Source organism: Sipha flava, unplaced genomic scaffold (genome assembly GCF_003268045.1).
Source record: "Sipha flava isolate LNK unplaced genomic scaffold, YSA_version1 236_pilon_pilon, whole genome shotgun sequence".
NCBI classification, from domain to species: domain Eukaryota; kingdom Metazoa; phylum Arthropoda; class Insecta; order Hemiptera; family Aphididae; genus Sipha; species Sipha flava.
In genome coordinates, this window is record NW_020272878.1 from 1,206,605 (window position 1) to 1,229,938 (window position 23,334).

At 27.1% G+C, this 23,334-nt stretch overlaps 1 protein-coding gene and 1 pseudogene across 1 annotated transcript in view; both read left to right on the forward strand.

The window, feature by feature from the left end:
• Window positions 1-23,334, forward strand: part of LOC112683787 (contactin-4-like) — a 577,774-nt gene that overhangs the window by 27,185 nt on the left and 527,255 nt on the right. The gene's annotated exons all lie outside the window — the stretch shown is intronic.
• On the forward strand, window positions 13,791-14,745 carry LOC112683789 (annotated as a pseudogene).

The window sequence follows — 23,334 nt, forward strand, 5'->3', positions numbered from 1 at the left end:
ATAACTTATAATTTATAAATAACAATTAAATTGCAAATGTTTCATTTTTGTGTCCTCCCAGGAATTGCGCTGGGGGTGTATGCACCACTATCTCCCTCCCTTGCTATGGCCCTGATTGTCAGTATGGAAAAAGAATGTCAGCCATTGGATGTATAATTTGGAAAACAATATCGGTACCTATTTCGATTCATGTCTACTCGTATAAACGAGATTTTTTATTGACCTAAAAAAGCCACTGAGAATATTCTAAACATTTTCCAGATATTTATTACGTAAATAACGGACCATTAAACTCTGATATAACAAGTATAAAATATATAATAAAATATAAACATACTTATACATATATACTTACTTACTTGGTAGATATATATGTAAACGCGTACACGATTTTACATAAATTACAGACGTCAACTTCACTCACCAGTAAAAGTGTGTGTAGGAGAGGGGTGCAAATGAATAGCATATTTGTTAAATACCTTTGGATTTTCATTAATTCGTGAGCGTGGAGTTTGTGTCTTAGTTTAATTCTGATTTTATACATTTTTTATAGAATCTTACAGTTTATGCTGAACATTACATAAATACGAGTTGTGTAAGAAGACATAATTGGTGCGGATTAGATAAAAATACTTGGACCTGTCCACCTTGGCCGAAGAAATATTGTGAACAAACATCTTCTTCAACAGTATATTAATCATAATAATTGTTTTGAACAACGTTACAAAAATTACTTATTATGCATAGTACATACAATATTTTCCAACAACATTGTAATGCCGCAACACGTAATTAAAATGTTTCATACTTCGTAACACGTTTTATCCTAAGAAATATTAGCGTTGAATAAAAACGAAAACAAATTTAAATTTACACTTTTTTATAAATACGCTCCTATAATACGGATCGTATGTTTTTTATCAACCTCTCTGGAAACTTTCTATATTTTACAAATAAAAACTATTGGTGATGAATAGTTATTTTTAAAACGTTCCTGGAATTAACCAACAATAATTTTATATTGATACTGTTTCAATTTAATTATAACAGTAAATATATTTTTCTCATTAGTTATTGACATGGAAGAGAAACAATAATATACCTAATGCAATAGCTCGATTTATGTTTTTATATAAAAAATATCGTACAAATAATATTGTCGCCTCTGAGTCGACGTTTTTTTTTTTTTATTATAATTTTAGAAGAAACTTCGGTATCGTACTAGTGAGAAAACATCTTCGTAACAAACACATTAAATATTCAAACGACATTTTACTTATAAACGACGTATTTTGAATACTATAAATCTAGTTAAGACCAAATTTATCTTATTATTTATCTTTCTCACAACACTTGACTGAAACAATATGGAATTATAACCATAGGTGACAGCGAATGATAGTCTCTGACGGGACTGTCATCCGTCACAATATACTCATGGCCAATATAAAATAAATAAAAAAACTAAATGTAATCAGAAATATGGGTATTTGAGTTGAGTTCATAGATTAATAAAAATTTATGTATATTTTTCAAATATTTAAATTCAAAAAATTGAAAAAAATATTGTAATATTGTACTTGTGAAATATTATATACGTCATATTTGGATAACTATTATTGTACACGAGTTGCAAGATCATTGCGTGAAAATTTTTTTGATTATCGAATCACTTATTTCGTTAAAACATAGAAACGTGTTTGTACACATGTATGACGAAAACTTTTAAATTTATCGCACCTAATTTGATTTAAAAATACGTAAAAGTTGGTCGGATTACTGTCGGATTTTTTTTAGTTTAATGGGCGTTACGATGTATAAGTTTATATGTATGAGCATTTTTTTTCCTAAGACCAACTCATTATATATTCTAGATGATGCCGTCGAGTTTTTGATCAGATAAAATCATTCAATTTGAAAGATAATATTCGAATATGATAGCCGATACTAATCAATTGAAAGGAAATGCCAACGGATTGCCAATTGGTACGTATAGTAATATAATTATATTACGATCAGTGGAGAATAATTTATTATTGAAAGCGAAATATAAAAATGTTGTATATATGTCGAAAGTGCATATTTTAAAAAATAATTATTTTTTAAAATGATCCTAGTTCGAATGCCGGTATGACGACGGTTCATTGAAAACATATAGAACTAATTTTTATTTTTTCATTTATTGTAATTTAAAAGAGCTTAAGTCCAATAAATTTTATAAACATACAATTAATTATAGTAATAATAGTTGAAAAAAAAAAACAGTAAAATTAACTGAAAGCAAAAATAAATTTAAAATAAATATAATAATACATGTTATGAGTATAATAAGATTGTATATAAATTACTGATAATATATAATATATTTATAAAATTACTCTATTGAATTAAAATATAATAACTAAATCTGGATATCGTTAACTAATATTGTAGATTTAATTAAAGGAGAATTTAAAGCATCATTAGTCATGTGCAGTAGTGTATGAAAAGTTTTAGTAGATCTAGTTTTTCACTGAAGGACGTAACAATTTATACATTTTAGCAATTCTGAACAGTTAATGTATCCATCTACAAATTTAAACAAGAATTCTAAATAATATAAATATATCCGATTAACAAAGCTGTTTAAATTTAGTTTATCTAATGACGGCTAATAAGGTGAATAAGTTTGATATGGGAATATGAGACGAATGAATCGACATAATAGTTACTATAGATATATTACAATAATATGCTTATTGTTTAGAGCATATTTCTCCTCGTATTATTAAAACTAAAAATCATTATTAGGCATCATTCACTATGTGTATGTATGAAAATTGAAAGTCATTAAAATGTCTAGTCTGTGAATGATTTTTTCAATTTAACGAAAACCGAGAACAAGAGAAGGAAGAAGAGTAAGGGAAAAAGTTTGTCCTTATTATACGCATACACCGCTAATCACTGATATATCTTTGTGTTAAAAAAAAAAAAAAAAAAAAAAAAAAAAACAAACCATAACTGCACAATACTGATATTAAAGATTTTTTATGAAAAAAAAAAATTGACCTTTCGTCGTAGAGAAGAAAAATGTTTACCATTTAAAACTAAAAAATACATAAAATATTCATGTACTTTGCGGTTTGTTGAAATACCCAATGTAGGCATGAATTAAAAGATTAAATTTATAATTAAACTATTATATATAATACATCTTTAGTCAGTATTACTGGATCTTTCTTGTTCGTTTTATTTTCTGCGATCGTTTCTCAAGATAACTCTCTATCACTCCTAAACACTTCCCTTCAATTGATTTCACATGCAATTTACTTATCTCGATTCTCTGTGATTATAGTTATCTTTTAATTTTACTTCCACTTCTGTAATATTAAACCATAATCGTAAATGTTTTGTCATATAACTCGAAAAATATTAGCAATATGTAAACAAATATGTTTAATTGATTCTACGATGTGAAAAAATGCGCGGAACTTATTAGACAAGTGCGCACCTATTATTTCGAAAGTATTCCAAAAACTTTAAATGATCGAATTTAATTTAAATTCCACAGTTAAGAATATTTTTTCCTTCCTCATATGAAATGTTGTTTAATGAAATGTGCAAGAGCAAAAACTTTGATTACACAACTATCAATGACGGCGGCAGCTATGACGACGAAGACAAGTTATTTATGTCTGGGACGAGGAAGGGCTTACTGCAATAACAATAATAATAATATAATTTATCAAAAATATAACGTAACGTCCGGAAGTTCGGATTTAATTCACAATGAAAATAATAGTAATCGGAAATAATGCGGGAGACTTCAGCAGCTGGCTTCGTTAAAGATGGCAATTATTTTTGTTCGCGGAAGTTTCTCCGTGAAAACGCGTTCAATTACTTGCGGTCCATTCTTTTGAGATTATATTATTATTGTTATATATAGATGAAACAATGGTCGACTATTACGAAGGTACTACGTTAGCTACGGCCCGGAGTTCTGTAATGACGACTTGAAAAATATAAATAAATAAAAGTGAACGTCCGGTCGGGTCCGAGTTAAATCTGTTCTTACCGAAAAACTGTCACTCAGACACAGAATAGAAAAAAAAATATAGTAAACGTTATGACTGTGTTATTATATTTTTTTTTTTTTTTTGTTTTGTGCAGACAGTTAATAATTCAGAAAAATAACTCTACAGACCTAATATACGGTGTTTATAATGTGAATTGTATAAACACTAATGTACGCGGGTATTGCATAACGTCGACGTTCTGAGTTCTCATTTATCATTTCATGTGTTTTGGCGGCCGCCATCGTAAACGTAATGCAAAAACGAATTGAAAAATAAAACCAACCGCTGTGTGGCATATAATTTGTTTATATTATATTGCGGAAATATATATATATATATTTATAAAAATAAATTAAACCATTTGTCCCCCGACCGGTCCAAAGCATTACGAGTGTGCCGCCGTAATTCTGGAACAGATTTAATTTTTTTTCTCGTTTCTTAATGTCTGCATCACTAAATGTATATTATATAATTAAGTTTAGAACAAATTTATCTTTATTTTATTTGTATTGCATTCTATTTTTCCGGTACAGAAACCAGTGTTATCTGAGACTGAGCTTTACCTCCTACGGGGTCGGAAAAAAATCCGAAAAAAAGATAAAACGTCCAAAAACAAATATTAAAATAAAACCTAAGCACGTAGCGGTACTACAACAGCACTTGAATTAGCCGAACAATAACGATTTGTGCCAAGTATGTAATAATAGTGTAGAATGTTTCCAATGCGTACTGATATTGTTATATTTAACCTCCAAAAATTTGTGTTTATGTGACCGAATGTTGTGCTCCCATGGATGGATGAGGTTTTTCATTTTTATTTTTGATCAATACTTTAGCCCACATTTTCAAACCACATTTAAAATCACGCTGTTTTTCATTTTGACGTTCGCAATTCATATTGTAGTTATCGACAACGATAACTTCGTCGTTCTATACTACCAATTCTTACTATAATTATTCAATATTATATTCTCATGTTTCACATGTTCTATTCCATCAGTTTTAATTCTCGTACATTACCAAGACACGGTGTACATACAATATGCAACGATAAATGTAGGTACAATATTAAAATATTACAATTCGTAAAAGTAACAACTCACATTTATAGTCGATTAAATTCCTGACATGGAAACAAAAAATATTTGACTGAACAAAAAGGAAAAACAAATGTCCACATTTGATTCTATATAAAATGACATGTTCATTATATTGTGTTCAAATATATTAAACAAAAATTTCTCAAAATCCAAATGACCAGTAAATCGCTTTCAAATTCAATCGATACAGCATTTATTGTTAATTATTACTAGTTAACAAAAAACAAATTTCGACTAAATTGATTACATTTTTCGTTTTTAAACGGTACAACCAGTGGCGACTCATATAATAGTATGCATGAACACGAGACACCCAAAACAGTTATACAAAAAATTATTAGATTTTTATGGTTAATAATAATAAGTTTCATACACGATAAGTTACTTTTTTCTAATTTATTTATATTTTACCATGATGAAGAGCTTAGAGATCGTAAGAAAATAAAATTTTGATTAATTAGTAGTTACACGTACTACTTATACCTATAATAAAATAAATATTTTTTTTTTTTAACTGCCTACACAACTATCTTACAAATTATTTGTGAACCTTACGGGCCGCCATTGGGTAATACACAAACGTATTCTCCATTAAAATAACTCCAATTATATAAAACAAATAAATACATATCATACATATAAAATCAATAATTAAGATATATTAGTATAGTTTCAACATTAGACTATCCAATCAAAATAGTTTCATTGCGTATCAATCGTCTGATGAAAAATGCTGTACTTGCAGTATTAAATTAACCAATGGAAAATAATTATTTCGTATAGGATTTCGGTTATCTCTATTTTCAAAATATTACATTTGTATAATGGACATTTGCATTTTTGAAATATTTCCAATACGCACGTAGATGCTAAAGGTATATCTAATAATTAGTATATTTATTGTAAAACCATGCATAAGATGTATGATAATGTAGATAACTAAAAATAAAATGTAACCATAAAAGGAAAAATGTATAATGTGAGGAAAATATGTTATCCGTGTAATAATATAGTTGAATGATTTTACAATAGTTTTACATTCCTTGTTTAAAGTCCAGTTTATTTTAATATCGATAAAATGTTATGTTACTAAAAATGTAACAAATTAAAAATTATGTTTATAACTCCATTTAATAGTGATTTGATATTTGGTCCAATGCAAATAATATTAAATTACTTTGGGTTATGTTTTTTGGAAAATCTATTGAAATTCGTACACAAATGGACCACTTAATTTTATCGATTAGTTCGACTGAAATAAGTCTGACGACTTTTGTATAACATCGGAGCGCAATAATAATATTATGTTTGAACGTATTATTCTTCTTAAGAACTGTAAAAACCGATATCCATGCGTTGTGTAGTATCAACAGCAGCAGTAGGATACAATGCATCAAACTTTACTGTGTTTAAATGCCATTTCCCCAGCTAAATCCATCAGTTCCCGTGATGTAAATAATTTATATATTGTGCAGTTGCCATCCGTACTTCTGTTTCGCAACGCGCTTACGCGTATGCAGAACAATTATCTCAACGAATATACAATCTATTATGTGCATTGGCTGAAGTGACTCTAAGTTAGAGAAGTTATGTTAACGTTTCGTAAATACTTCACAGTACCGAAACCTCTTGAATACGTCAGCACCTGTGTGTACATTACAGTTAAGGTTTACGTTAAATATCAAATCAATCACACTAATAGGGATCGTTGTCATGAGAACCACGTATTATAATTTAATATTATGATTCTCTAGAAGAGAGCGTCATCGTGAAAAAATGAGTGCACGGATGCGATGTGTAAACCAAAAAAAATTAGCAGAATAAAAATGTACATAAGAAAAAGCACTCTACATTTGTAATTCGGTCAAATCACGGTACCGAGATACGAGAACTCAAAAACGATTTATAAAAGTTTAGCCCGTAAGTATCAATATATAAATTATAAATATATAAATATATAAATTTACATTTATATAATATCATCTAAGATCCTTGATCCTTGATATACCGCTCAGTTCAACTACGAGTATAGCAAGTGAAGCATATTTATTTGTATTATATGAATGTATTTTTTTTTTTTTTTTTTTTATAGCAATGTGATTGAACACTTTTTTGTGTCTAATAGTGACATTTATAAAATAGGTCGTTTGAATTTATAATACACCACATGGATTCGGATTCCAATACAATAATACATTATAATTTCATTAATGTCTCGATTAAAAAAAAGTCACTTCTCGATTCGGCCTGAAATACTATTACGATGTATAAATACATGTTTGAATAAATGTTTGGAGATTTAATAGATTATGTCGTAGGACAACTCAAAATGTAAAGTTTCATTTGAATGTAAAACTTCAACAAACATGTTTGTATAATTGTATCGAATGTAATACACAAGTCTTTTAAAATGTATAAAAGTTTGCCAGAAAATGTTAAAAATAAAGGAATGAATCAAGTACGCTATATTTTAACAATGAGTATACGGGTAACCAAATAGATTGTCCGGCACTGTCCATTAACAGTTACCACGGAAACAGACTTGAGGAGTAAACAAAGACAGATAAACTAGAAAATAGACATAAAATAATCCCACTAGATACTAAAAAGTTAGGTACTTTTATGTATTATATAAGCAGATATTTTGTAAAACGAAATGCTTTTTAATAAATCGTACGAAATGTCTTTGATATATTTGATTTCTCGTGCGTTTTATTAATGAAAAAGTAATGATCTAGCATTGAAATAAATGACGAGATGTTGATTGATCCATTAATATTTTAAGGGAACTGCCGCACTACTATTTCTATGGAGTTGTGTATGGACATTGATATGCAACACTAATCTAGTGGAATGTATGAGTGAGAAAAGTAACTGAACTTAAGTATTATCAGTATCCTTGTCCAGTATTTACTATACGAGAAACCATAGCCATATTTCCATTAAGAATTTGGCGATCGTTATTTGCATTCTTACGAATTCTCCAAATATTTTTCAATCGAAGTAAAATAAACTAAAATATCTAATTGTTGTTCCCTTTGAAAATTTTAAGTTTTGAAATGTGCAATTGAATCCTAAATGTGTTATTAGCTGAATTGTTTCAAAAACATACCACGCATCAATAATTCTTCTTCCTTCTAAACTTTCGCAGGAATTAACAGTGTCATTAATTTCAGTAGTAGATGTAATCAAATCAGGCATGTCCAATATATTATGTAGTATATTAATCAATAATGTATTTAGTATATTTTGTACCTTAAAAATAAAATTCGACGTTAGTTATTACATAAATTAATTTAAATGTCATAAATCAACTATAATCATTAAATATTTGTTTGCTCAACAAAAAAAACATACAAATATTATATAATTAAATAATTTTAAACCCATGTATTTAAATTGTTTTTATTCCTTTCAGTACACCAATATTTTTTTATTTTTTTGGCTAATAAATGTTCAGTTTTTTTCTATAATGTCAATCTTTTTTGGTATTCATAATATCCAAACGGATTATAATATAAAAATTGTAAAAAATAATTTTAATCCAAATTTAGACGACATTTATTCAATAGATAAAAACATGAATTTTTCACAAAATAAATGTAAAATTAATTTAATATAAAGATAGTCGCTAACATAGGAAACGGTTGTTTTCTTAATTGTTTCGTTGAACGAGTACTTATATACTTACGTTTGCGCAGGTAGGTGCCAAGAAAAATAATTTGATTACATTTATGTCATGCTAATCAAATTTCGAAATCGCCAAATACCTAGATATATTTGGTAAACTTGAATATACGAATTCAAATGTTGAAAACAGATTTAATTTAGTTGCCGTATTAGTTAGGGAATTAACTTAATATTTTTTTATATTTGATCAGTCAATAAATTATTTATAATTTAAGAAAACAACATTGCATGTATTTTATATATTTAAATCACCATTAATTTATATAATAATGAATATTCCTTAGACCATTAATAAATTTAGTAAAGTTGTTGAAGATTTTCAATTTATATTCAAGATTAAAATTCTTCCCACCATTTTGTCCAACGAGACTTGTTGTACATGATAATATGAATATTTGTATCGTATACAGCAGAAAAGGACAAAATAATTGAAAAAAATGTATTTAGATACTTGATAAATTAATTTTCTTCCAAAGATACAAGATATTTGATGCTCTTAATTTTTTTTTTTATTTATTTTAATTATTATTAAATTATGTAAAAGTATTGTTTTGATATTCTTTATTTTTAATAAAAAATAAAACACGCGAGCATTTATTATTGGATGCAGGGATAGACTCGGACCATTAATTTTTTAAGATTAAATAATAAAAAATTAAAGTATAATATTTGAAATATATATATTATATACAAGTATTATTGATTTTATATAACTTATGGCTTCTAAATCGATTACGTATTATTGTCATCTATTATCAAGTTTATTGTACAGTGTAATAAAACTATTACTCTCACTTTCCTCAATAAGAATACAATAATTCTAGACTCCACTGTCGTGTTTTTCTACGATATTTTTACATATATTTTGATATTGTTTTCATTAACTTTCATGTGATTTTGGTGACCACCGAAGTTTCTACAGAGGATGAAAATAGCTGCTTCATTAATCATTGATAATAGCTCGAAAAATGGTTTAAATCATTTTACAAAAGATAAATATATTAATATCAAATAATTAATTCAATTTTAATTTAATAATTATATATTCAACTATAAATTGTACTGTATATTACAAAATGCTAGTAGGTCTCTACTTTTATAAAACTTGTTTCACGAAGTATGTTTTAAATTAATTCGGTGTTTATATCAGTCAACTATGTACATTACACGAGGGAAATTTAAATGTAAGTTTTATTTTTTCTGAGAAAAAATAAAATTAGTATTTTCATTTGCATATAGTATCTTTACGCAAAGAAAACAAAAAGATAAAAGATACACAGCTACAAACAGTATCTGGATACAATATGTAAAAATTCACAAATGTAAAGAGATATAAGATGCAAATATATCTAAGAAACTGCCCATTCCTAGTCTACGTCCTTCTTAAAATTTTAACCGTACATGTACGACAAATTACTTATTGAGATATCGATAGTCGCTGTTTATGGTATTAAGCGAAGCTGGGAAAATTATGATGTTTATTAACTCAGTTAAGTTAATTGAGTTCACGTTCAATTAAATTAACAATTAAATTAATGCACATGAGAATTACATCAATAAAGTTAAAAATTAAGTTAAAAAATATCGTTAACTTAACTTAACTTCAATTAATAAGTTAAGTTAATTACAAAAAAAAAAAAAATTTATATATATATTTAAATTAAATGCTAATATAGGTGATATAGGTGTTACGAGTAATGTTAACATTTGGATAATGTCGACATTATCCGGCTAAAGTCAACAGTAGCCAACTGTTATCATTACTTGCCATGAATATTATTAAATGTTGGCTAATGTTAACATTAACCGGATAATATGGTATTAGTCAAGAACTTTTGGATATGTCTTAACAACCATAAACATTTAACGTGCATGACATAAAATCATTGTAAATCATCAACAATATTATTAAATATATTTAACATACAATAAATTAGTAATTAGTAATTACTAATTACCATAAAATACATAATATTATTATTATGAATTTATTTTTTATTTTTAATAATCTAACCTACTAATGATACAATATTGAATTTCATTTTATATTATAAATGATTTCTTAAAATATTATTTTAAATACCTATAAAATTAAAATGCTAATATTTTAAACTTTATTATTACATGCCATACTTCCTTGACATTTTGAATTGCACAGAATGCTAGATGATTTGTATTTATACATCGATATATCGATATATTGTTCGCTCTATCGGTAAGATAACTGACTAACTCGGTTAAAAGTCAAGATAAAATATTACACTCTGGAATTCTGATGCTTTATTATCATATAAAATGCTAATAAAAACTCTATAGTCTATTTAATATACAACTTTTAACATTATTCAGTATTGACTGGTTAATGTTAACATTATCCGGATAATATTAATAATTCCTGCATATAAATGAAAAGTTATACATTAGCCATAACAAGTGGCTAATGCTAACATTATCCGGATAATGTCGACATTATCCAAATGTTAACATTACCCGTAACATATATAGGCTAGTATCCGAAGGTTGGCTAATATTAAGATTAGCAGGCTAATCTTAAGTTTAGCAGGCTAATCTTAAGTTTAGAAAATTCTTTTGGCTTATGTCAAAATGTTGGACTTCAGACAACAAAAACAAATGGATAATAAAACCTACTACCACTAGCCAATAAAACCAATATTATCTAACCGTTATCGGTTTATGACTTAATAACATTAGCCATAGGTAAAATAAAAATTTAAAACTATTTACAATAATAGTTCAGTATTTTGAAATTGTAATTTTTATTGAATATTGATATGTTGGGTAGTTGTATAGAGGTAAGCCGTGCATGTGGTAAGTTTTCAATAATATAAATATTGTACTCAGTTGTGTGCATTTAGATATTATTTTAAAGTTTATATTGATTGCAAAATGCATATGCATGTAGATGCATACAATAGTGTGTGCTCGATAGAAACAGTCCGTAATAATCTACCGTAATTACCGACTCAAGTTTGTAAGTAGTTATGATACCAACTTGTAGTACTTTATAAGTATATTTTGTTTTCAAGCCTAGGAGTTAATAAGTTAAAAGTTAAGTAAAAGTTAAGTTAAAATTAACTTATTAACTTAAATTATTTCATTACTAATAAATTAACTTATTTCCTTACAAATTAACTTGAAATAAACGTAATATTTTTTTCGTTTATCCGAAATAAGTTAACTTGATTCTTATGACCAGAAAAATATTTTTGTAAAATATCGCATTCGATAGTAAGTTTATGGAATTTAAAAAAATATAAAAATAAAAATTTCGAATTGAGTAAAAATAGTCATGCCATCCATGAATTACATTATGATTGTCATGAAAAGTGGCCGTAAATCTATACAATAAAAATAGGTACATATTATCATTGACTAAATAATTCTTAATAATAATTCTACTATATTATTATTAAAATTATTCCATAATTTATGAAATTATTAAATATTATTGAATAAGAGAAGAAATGAAAGAAATTTTGTATGACTTAAACCGTTTAATTGTATGAATAATGTTATTTAGACATTAGCCATATGCATCTTTTAGGTTAGGTTAGATATTTAGGAAATTTAGATATTAGCCAAATGCAGTGGCTAAACTTATGATTAGCTGGCTAAACTTGAGTTACTCTTAACACTAGCCGTAACATATATATATATATATATATATATATATATATTAACAATTTACAACAGATCTTATTTAACATTAACGGTAATTAAAACGTAGAAAAATATAAATTTCTTTATTGGGATTGTTTTTAAGCACTCAAATGTCAAATTTATGGTAATTTATGTATCGTTTGTTTATATTTATTTTTCATACAGACCACATATAATAAATATAATTAAAAATAAGCATTATTTTTAATGTTCAATAACAGTATGAAAACTGAAAATAATTACTGCAGCTAAAAGTGTAACTACAAAATTACATAGGCAATAAATGTATATGTTACCGGCAAAGTGTTGTATCCGGCATTCTATAGAATGCCAAAAATGAGTAGGAAAAGTATAAAATTGATATAACGACTAGATATTCTATAGAATACCAAATCTCAAGCAGGAAGTGTATTCAATTGACATGCAATTATATTTTAGTGAATATATTTATATTTTGCACACATTTATATGTTTGACAATCTTGTATAAGATATTACCGATAAGTTGCTTATCATACCATTTTGTGAAAATAGGTAAAATAATGTTGTAACATAATTGATTAAGAGATAAATATGTGGTGGATTTATCAAATCCAGAATTCAATTCAGTGTTCTTTGATTTCTTGTTATACAAAGATGTCCGAACGGTTTTATACCTAATTAAATATAACCAGAAAGAGTTCAAAAAATACTATTTTTCTTTCAAATTAGAAATACGATGAAATATTATATGAAGTTTCTCTACTTAAAAATGGTCAGAAGAAAAAGAAAACATCATGCGATTATTGGATGCTTCAAAGGTATTTTAATCTATTTATCTATTTTTACCAAATTATTATCTATATATTACAATTTTATTGACAATTTGTAAATTTCCTTATTCTATTTATTTTTGGTTTTTGTTATATACGATATTTTAGTTGTACAGTAAATTAGGAAATTAATTTTTCTTGTAAATGGAGAAGGAAAAGTATTTATTTACGTTAATGATGGCGAACTATATGAAATTCTAAAGCTACACATGATTCTATTGGTCATGGTGGCCATGACAGAATGATTTCTGAACTTTCATAAAAATATAAATTTATTTTAGTATATCAAGATAACCTTGCCAAATTTATAATTTTTAAACCACTTGAATATAAAATATCAGAGGAAATAGCTTTTAACTTCATAGATATTTTTACGTTTATCGGAGCTTTGTCTATTTTTAGTTCGATAACGGTCGGGAATTCTCAAATAACATTGTTTCAAATTTAAAAAACATGTTGCCTGAACTTAAAATTGTTCACGGTAAGCTAAGGCACAGCCAAAGTCAAGGTAGTGTTGAAAGAGCGAACCAAAACGTTGAGAATATGCTTACAACATGGATGCAGATAGAGAAAAATTCTCACTGGAGTTAATGATTGAAATTCGCTCAATTAATGAAAAATAGGGTTTTACATTCTGGAATTAAGATGTCACCGTATGAAGCATTGTTTGGCTGGAAAGTCAAAATTGGGCTTAGTACTTCTAAATTACTAAAAGAAGTAATTGATAATTTAGAAAACGAAGAACAATTACAAAGAAATAATTAAATAAAATTAACTTCATTTATTATGAAAAAGATAATGTGATGACCATAGATAATGCAAATACTATTGAAGAGTTAGAAGATTATCTACGATTCAATCAAATAATGAAAAGCGAAAAGAGGCAAAACTAAATCTTAAAAATCAAGCAGTTAAAATGAAAATATAGTCGGATAAAAAACTTAAGTCTGCAGACATTGGTGCTACAATTTGAGTTCCAGTTCCTGATGTGGACAAAGGTAGTGAAGATGCTCCGAATATTTTAGCTGTTATTACTGAAGTAAACATAATTTATGAAATAATATACAGTTTTTTAATATTTTATTGTTTATAATTATTTTGATATGTTTTCATGTTACTGCCGATGGTTATTAACGTTTAGGAACCCGGAAAGGCTTACTGAAATTTTTATATTCCAGATCTTAGTTCACAATTTGCCAAAAAAATATGTCATTGAGACACACGAAGTTCCAGTAGAAAACACTTTAGCTTTACGAACCACAGCAACCCAGCAGGCAACGGGAACTGAATAAGGTGTTTTTAAATGTACATGCAAAACTAAATGTAAAACTAAAAAATGTTATTGCAAAAAAATAATATTTTATGTAATTCAAAATGTCATGCATCAACTGTATGCTGCAATAAATAAATTAAAAATATAAAAATTTTTTGATTAAATACTATTTTAAATTCATACTTTACCTAACGTAGCATTGCAATTCTATAATAATCCTAGGAATTTTATAGATCGCCTAAGCATTATTTAAAAAAAAACATTAAAATTCAATACATTGCCAAATAGTACAAGGGATTTTATAGAATGCCTATACTCAACACATTGCCGGTAACATATACATATCCGAAAAACTGTTTACGTCCCTGCTGTTGTAACCTAAATCATTTCTTAAATCTTATGCCCTAGCTTACTCCTATATTTACAGTTGTTACGCGATCGGCTATGCTGTAACGATTTTACCGATAAAGATGTTTTAATCGAAAAAAATTATGATCACCGATCATTCTGGTACGACGATCACTTAAAAGAGTAGAAAGGTGCGTGTGGATAATGGGTGAGCAGAGACGAAAGAACTTCAACCACCGTTGCAGCCGCCGCACGCCGTGGTCGTCGTCGTCGTCGTCGTCGCCGTTGGCCACACGCCAGTCTACATTCGAAAAGGACAACGGTGGCGCCAGCCGTCCGCGAGCCACCGCCCACCCGCCATTGTGCAGCCGGCCACGTTTTTATTGTTTCAATTATAAGTAATGGAAATTCATTACGGACGGCGCCCCCGAGCTCTATCCGACAGGGGGGAATCGCGCACGCCTCCGGTCGCAGCCGTGTACAATAGGAATGGGAAGGAGCGTGATGGAGAACGTAAAACTATATATTATTGTTTCCACGCAAACGTATTTATTTATGTGTTCGGGTGTGCGCGTGTGTGCAGGATCGTGATTTTTCTCAGATTTCCTTCGGCTGGCGGTGGTGCCGACGAAAAATTATCGCCACCGCGTTATCCTTACGTTGTTGTCATTCGATTCAGTACCCGAGTCCTGTATTGTATATATATATGTATGTATGTATATATGTTTTGGGTCTTCCGGTAAAATAGGAAAATAACCATTACAGAAGTGAAAAAATTGTATTTATATCATTTTTTTTTATTTTTTATTGCAACCCGATATATCTAAATATTATTATTATTATTATTTTTATTTTACGTCCTTTAGAGGCTAAAAATAAAAACAAAATATCTTAAATTGAGAATGTTCGTACAACGATATCCATTTGTACATATAAGAAATATAAATATATGTTTTGACCGACATTAACTAGTTGTCGAAAAATCGGGGTTATTTTTTTCATCATTTATTTTTATTAAACTGCATTCGCAATAAGGTCGCTCCTTCTATTTCAGAGATGTTTCGTATACCATAATGTTAGGTTCAATATGAAGATTGTGAACGTACATAAATATACATTATCTTATTCAGACATTATTTTAAGACGTGATATTTCTAACACATTTGTACTTTTAATGTCATACAATGCACACATTCTATTTCCAAAAGTAAACCTATGTAAATATATTGTTTTACTTCTGTGAAAGTTACTTTACATTTTTCCGTTTTCCTGGAAGACCTAATCTATAGATAATTTATGCGTACTGAACATGTAACTGCGGATGGGAGTAATCAACAGAAACGTGACTACAAGAGCACGGTAAAATCACATATTCAGGATTTGAAGGGAAATGCGTTCCACGGGTAATACTACTGCGCGGCAATGTTCACGTTTTACATTCGATAAACAATTTATAAGAAAATCATTGTTGTAGTCACTATCATTGGTATTGTGGTCACATAAACTGGCAACGAAAATTTCTTCTTCTTCATATTATTCTTGTTTTTAATCGAAAATAATTCTCATATATATGTCTTATATATGGGTGTATGATGTATATGATGGTGAACAATACAGATTTGTGTAACAGATATACGCGATATTCAATAATTTTGTGAATTTAAAACGATTTACACTCGTTATCCTCAGATGATGGTTGACTACCTACTCGTGTAGGTCATAATTATGGGTGTGGGTGAGTTGCGGCGCAGCGTGTCGTTTCCGGTGTTGGAGACCGGTGAATTACGGCCCGACAATATTTTAGCTATAGATGAGTTGCAGCCATAATTATTATTACCTATGTACCTATTAGCTAGTAACTATATGTACGATGCGGTGTTGGCTATACATTTAGTGATAAACGAATTGTTTGATACGTATGGCAAGTTATATTTTTATATAATATAATAAAGATAATATAAATCGTTTTATTGTATAATCTACCATATAACTTGCATTATTTACGATAATCGGATAATTTCATATGGCAAAATGAAAATCGTATTTAGTCCGAAATCAATTTTTGTTCATATAAGTGTGTTTCATGTATCATTTGTATAATAGTTTGTATAATATATTAAACAAATTTGTATATTTCGTCATGGAATTTGTATACAGTGAAAAATCAAAGCCACTTATTATCTACGATGGCTACAAATTCCGTTTTCATAAGACACTAAAAGATGATGTATAGCGGTGGCCTTACTGTTTCAAAAAATTGTAAGTGCTTTATTAAATTATCACCTTCAAATATAATAATTGAAAATAATACCAATCACAAAAATAGAAAACATGACGAAAAAGTCCTAAACAGGCAAATTATGAGTAATTATCCGAAAATAAAAGCTTTAGTTGACATTTCTTACAAACCGTCTAAACTTATATGCTAGGAATTGAAACATGGTGATATACCGACTTTGACTAACAACGATTTATCATTAATTCGACATAATATTTATCGTACCCGTCTATCTGTGCATCCCCCTCTGCCGAGTTGCATAAAAGATTTACATTTTGTTTTGGGGTCCATGGAAATTAAAACCAACATAGGTGAACAATTTTTGTTTGTAAACGATAAAGTAAATTCGATAGTTGAGTTTTCTACGCAACAAAATATAAAAGTGTTATGTAACGTAAAGAAAGTATACGTCGATGGGACGTTCAAGAGCTGACTAAAGATATTTACACAACTTTTTACATGGCCTTAAAAATGATGTGTATAATCTCTTGTGTTTTTTTTACTATCCAACAAGTTAAATACTACGTACACGTGTGCATTTAAACATGTAATTCGTCGCTCTATATACGCAGTTGGTATATCGTGCTCTCATACTGAAATTTTTATAGATTTTGAATCAGCAATACATAATGCTGTAGCGGAAATCTTCCCTAATGCACAAATAAGAGGATGTCGTTTTCATTTGGGGCAAAGTTGGTAGAAGAAAATCCAAAGTTTAGGTCTTACTAAACTATACAATGGTAACACAGACGATAGTCATTATTTAAAATATTTTTTTTGGATTGCCATTTTTCAAACATCATCGAATGCTTTACTGACGACTTTTTAGCAATACAGTCTGCTGAAAATGACCAAATTGTGAAATTTACAGACTACATTTTTGAAAACTATATTTCTTCAGACGCTATGTTTTCCCCATATATTTAGCCACAATTCACTGCTAGCTACAACCGTACTACTAACAGCTGTGAAAGTTTTCATTCAAAACTAAATATGTCGTTCTACACTAGCCATCCTAACATTTATAACTTTGTTGATGTGTTACTAGAAGTTCAATCTGAAACATACATAAAATTCAGAAGTAAAAGTGTAAGAACAAAAAAAATGTATGAAAAAAAAAGCTTTCGTTAGAAAACAGATGACAGAACTCAAGCTAAAAGAAATAAATAATTTTGAATTAGTTAAATCGTTAAGTTTTAAGTTTTTGTCGAAACAATAGAATATTATTATCATTATACATTATTTTCTAGAAACGCAAAATATTATTATATTTATTAGCTTATTTTTCACACATTTTCTTTTTATTATTATTATTTTAACCAAAACAATAGCTAAAAAATGAAATTACTGTACGGTATTATTAATTTACGAATATTTTTTTTTTTTATTTATATTCTTGAAATGACAAATATTAATAATATACGACTCTACTAGAAATTACGTAATATTAATAAATTTATATTGTGTTGTTTATATACATGTACTATGTATAGTATATATTAAATATGTAGTACATAGATTATTGTATGGGCCGCAACTCGTACGTTATTTAGGGTTTGAGCTGCAACTCACCAACACCGATAATTATTACCGAGTTATCGTATTCGTATTCGTATTCTGGTTACCACTTCTGCCTGTTATAACGATGGAAGACAACTGCGGTTAATGATCATTGTAGTGCTACGTGTGTGTTGTTTTACTTACCGGTATTATCAATAACCCTATAATAAAATTAAGATGTGTCATCACCGTTATCAATATATAAATACAGCTTAAAATACCGATTGTAGTTTTAGATTACAAACGATAAAACTATTAAATAAAACGAAAATTAGTATCTGTAAATTATTAATTTACGAGTAATTAATATATAAATAAATAGTTTATATTTTGCTGTAATGCTTATGCTAAAGGCAAAAAAAAATAGTTTGTATATTAAAAGAAATATATGCGTAGCCTGAAGTATTATCATATGTTTAATGTATGGCTGGTTCCGAATTAAATATTCATCATCAGGTATATACAATGTTAAAATCAGTTGCGATTTCATAGATTTTATATATACCTGAAGATACTTTTTTTAATTCAAAGCCGATCATACATATAATAATATTCCAAACTACACATTAATTAATTCATTCATTTGTAAACACTATTTTTTTTTATATGTTAACTATAAAAACGTTGATAATATTATTTAATAATGTTGTGGTACACAAACGAAAAATAAAAAAATTATACATGCAAACGTATGTTAATATTAAAGAATTCAATAAATCGTTGATTCCTATGGTAAATTTAACATAGATTTATTTATTTATTTATTCGACGATTTATTGAATTATTTAATATTAACATGGTTTTAGATATTATAAAGTGACCATATTATTATTAGTTACTATTAGTTCAAATAAAAACCAATGTATCTTGTAAACCAAATATTTTGTTATAAATTACTTTTTAATTGTTTGAAGGAACCACATATCTTCTCCCATGTTAAAATTTCGTGTATTTCCGCCCTTGCGATCCCATGAAATATTATATCACAGTGGGACGTCGTATGTGGATATTTCTACACTCGTTAAAAGCACGTATTCTGTGGCATTTGTCACGATCCTAGTGTCCAAAACACTTTAAAAGGATATAATAAGTTGACGGTTAGAGCCTATAGGTGCATCATTTTGAGATGTTCTGGTTTACTTTTCGTGACGATTTTCGTAACCTTTTTTTTACTTATTCTTTTTCTCTCATCAATGTAAAAGATTTTGTAAAAATAGATAATATTTTTTTTGTAAATACATTAAAACCACAAAACTAGCTGTAGTTTATGTATTAACCATCCGTAATTATTCAACATTTAGACGAAGAGTAATTTTATAGAGTAGCTAGGAAATTATCCAACATTTCTCATTGAACTACCCTAATCATTTTTACTCAGATTAGTAATTAATTACCGATTTTACGTTTGATTTTTTTTCCATTGGTGTGTTTAGAAGAATATTATATAATTAATATATATTTATATATATTTTTATAAAAAAATATAATCTGTCGATATCTAACAAAAGTTAAAAGTTAAAAAGTTATAGTGTTTTTATTCCTATAAAGTGTTACCTTTTTACAACAAAATTGCGTATAGTTCATTACACACTGTAATTTTATTGATTTTTTACTGAACAAAATTAATTAACCAGAAAATAAAAATTTAATATAAGAAAAAAAATCTTTATCCAAAACTTAAAACAGACAAAGTGTTATATTTTAATATGAAGATACAGAACTTATATTTAAATAAAAATGTATATACATTATAATAAAATAATATGAAGGCTGGCATTAATGAGTGAAAAATTAAAATTAATATAAAACTTAAGTTAATTATTCGTTACTTTATTTTAGAAATAACTTTTAATTCAAAAAGATACTTTTTAAATATATATAATGTGTTAAATTCTATTTAATATTAGGTATATAGAAGTAAAAAAATTAAGTTTTATTTTTATATAAACTATTTACCCAAATAATTTTGTTTTGTTTTATTGAACCTTTATTGTAAAATTTCTGAAAATGATTTTATACAAAATAATTAATTTAGGATGGAAAATAGTTATACATTTTTAATTTATTTCTATAGATTTTACAATTATATTATCTGTACATTTATAAATTACACTTAAAATATAATGTATATTAATGGAAGTTTAAAATGAGAACTATAAGTTACTAACTTAATATATTTTATATAGTAAATCGTAACTATAACCAAGAAAGTACTTATTGAGTGTTATTCTGTAACAAAAATAAGTAAAACAATTTGTATACTAATAATTGATAAAATAAATTAAATTAGAAGAATTATTTTCATATTTTTTATGAATTTAATGAAAAATGTTCTTATGTTATTCATAAAAAAAAATATTGAGAGTAAATAAATAGATTTCCCATGGATATATAATAAATAAAAATATATTAATATAAAAAAATTATTCTATGTATTGAAGTATTAAATGAATGATAGAATAACACTAGTGAATACTAATATAAATACTTAAACACAACATTTATTCTTAACTGACCAGTGGAAATAAGTACAAGTGGTTTAAATTATAGCTTTATGTCTTTGATCAGATAATCAATACTCTGTTTTCAAAATATGGGCATACTCCAACCTTAAAAAATATTCATATTCATAACATTTGTAGAAAAGGTTTTTTTACTACTGATGAGAAAGTGTAATATTTTTTTTTTTTTTATTAACTTAATTTTAACTTAGTTAATTTATTTTCTACATTTATTATTTACAATTTTAGTTTATAGTTTTATTATTTAAAAAAATATATTGGTTAACTTTTAATTTAACTTATTATTTGTTATATTAAATTAAACAGTTTTTTTTTTATTGCATGTGACTTTACTTCTTTAGCTAAATTATTAAGCTTAATTTATCTAGTTAATAAATATCTTTAATTTTCCAGCCTTGGATAATATACAATATGCCACTTGTGTTCACACACTATGTAGATATAGAAAATAAAATAATTTATTGTTAAATAAATTATTGTTCTGTACGATTACATCATTACATTTAGTTATAACAGTATTTTAAAATAACAACTTCAATAACTTTAATATTCATACACCGGAATATTACCCAGTCGTTAACCAGTTATGTAACATAACAACTTCTATGTAAATTTAAAAATTTATATTCAAAATATATTACTTGAATGCGGTAACTAATAGATTAAGAGGGGGAATGATGATTGCAACTTTTTATTTTTTTTTTTAATCGAAGTGAAATAATTTTTGTCTAGTTTAATAAAAATTTTACGAAACGACTCATACATTTTTCCTCGGTTGAAAATATAACTTAAATATTATTCGGAAAGAAAGTGCTTTTTCCGATTTATCGTAAGGTTTAGTTTTCGTTAAACATCAAATGATAGTACAATAAAACAATACATAGATGTCTTCAAATGAATAAAATAAGATGTGTACAATATGTCGTTTTGATAAGGACCTGGTAAAAATGTTTTTCGTAAACTATGTATTCACTTTTTTTAATTTCATGGTCATATTGTTTTTGACTAAACTTAATTACTCGATGTATTCTCTATAATACCAAATCAATTTCTTTAACCTATTTCAAATCCATTTTAAGTTTAAAGTCCTATAATCATTTCCTTGATAGTTTAACGCTGGATTACTCTCATATCATTCAAAAATCGAAATAAATTTGGTTTTATACACAAATCATTAGAATTCAATAAACATTCTTTAGATACAATCCAGTAAATAAATTCTGAATTGTTCTCCGTGGGCGATGACATCGCACATATGGAAATATCTCATATCGAACGAATACTACTATCTACAAAAATGCTAGAAATGCTAGTCCTGCATAATGTTTATCTTTTAAAAGCTTCCAACAGAAATTAAATTTATTAAATCATATGTCAACCAATCGGTAACACACATTAATTTTGAAAGAAAAAAATTTCATTTTAATAATTTCATAGTTATGCACGAAGAACATTTTTACATAGTAAATTGCTGTCTATCGTGTTTTTAATAATACTTGCGATCAGCATAAATATGCTTATGATTGCACTACCGAAAATCAATATCGATTGTGTTGATAATTGAAGAAAACAATTAAATATTTAAACTTCGTTTGCCTTTGTCAATAATATTGACAATATGTATAGAGAATAGCGTTTCACATATTTAAATGTGGGATTGATAAACCGATATACTAAATTTTTGTGATTTTTTTTATGAGAAAAAAATTTTCAAAATTATGGTTTCTGAAACTCTAAAAATTTGTAAAACTTACTTTTCCTCGTAACGTACGTAACGTACCTTAAGCATATTTTTTAACTTTCTCTTTCATCATCGACCTACACGTAAATGTCTACAACTTTTATTCGATTCGTTTGAATATTTTTATTTATTTAAATACACGCAAGTTTTCTACAAACATTTAAAATTTCTCAACACAAACTTATCGTTATAATCATAATATTTACTATGTGATATGTATTATAGTTGCAAAAATAAACGTACTAGTAGGTATGTCATTGATTAAAGATACATGA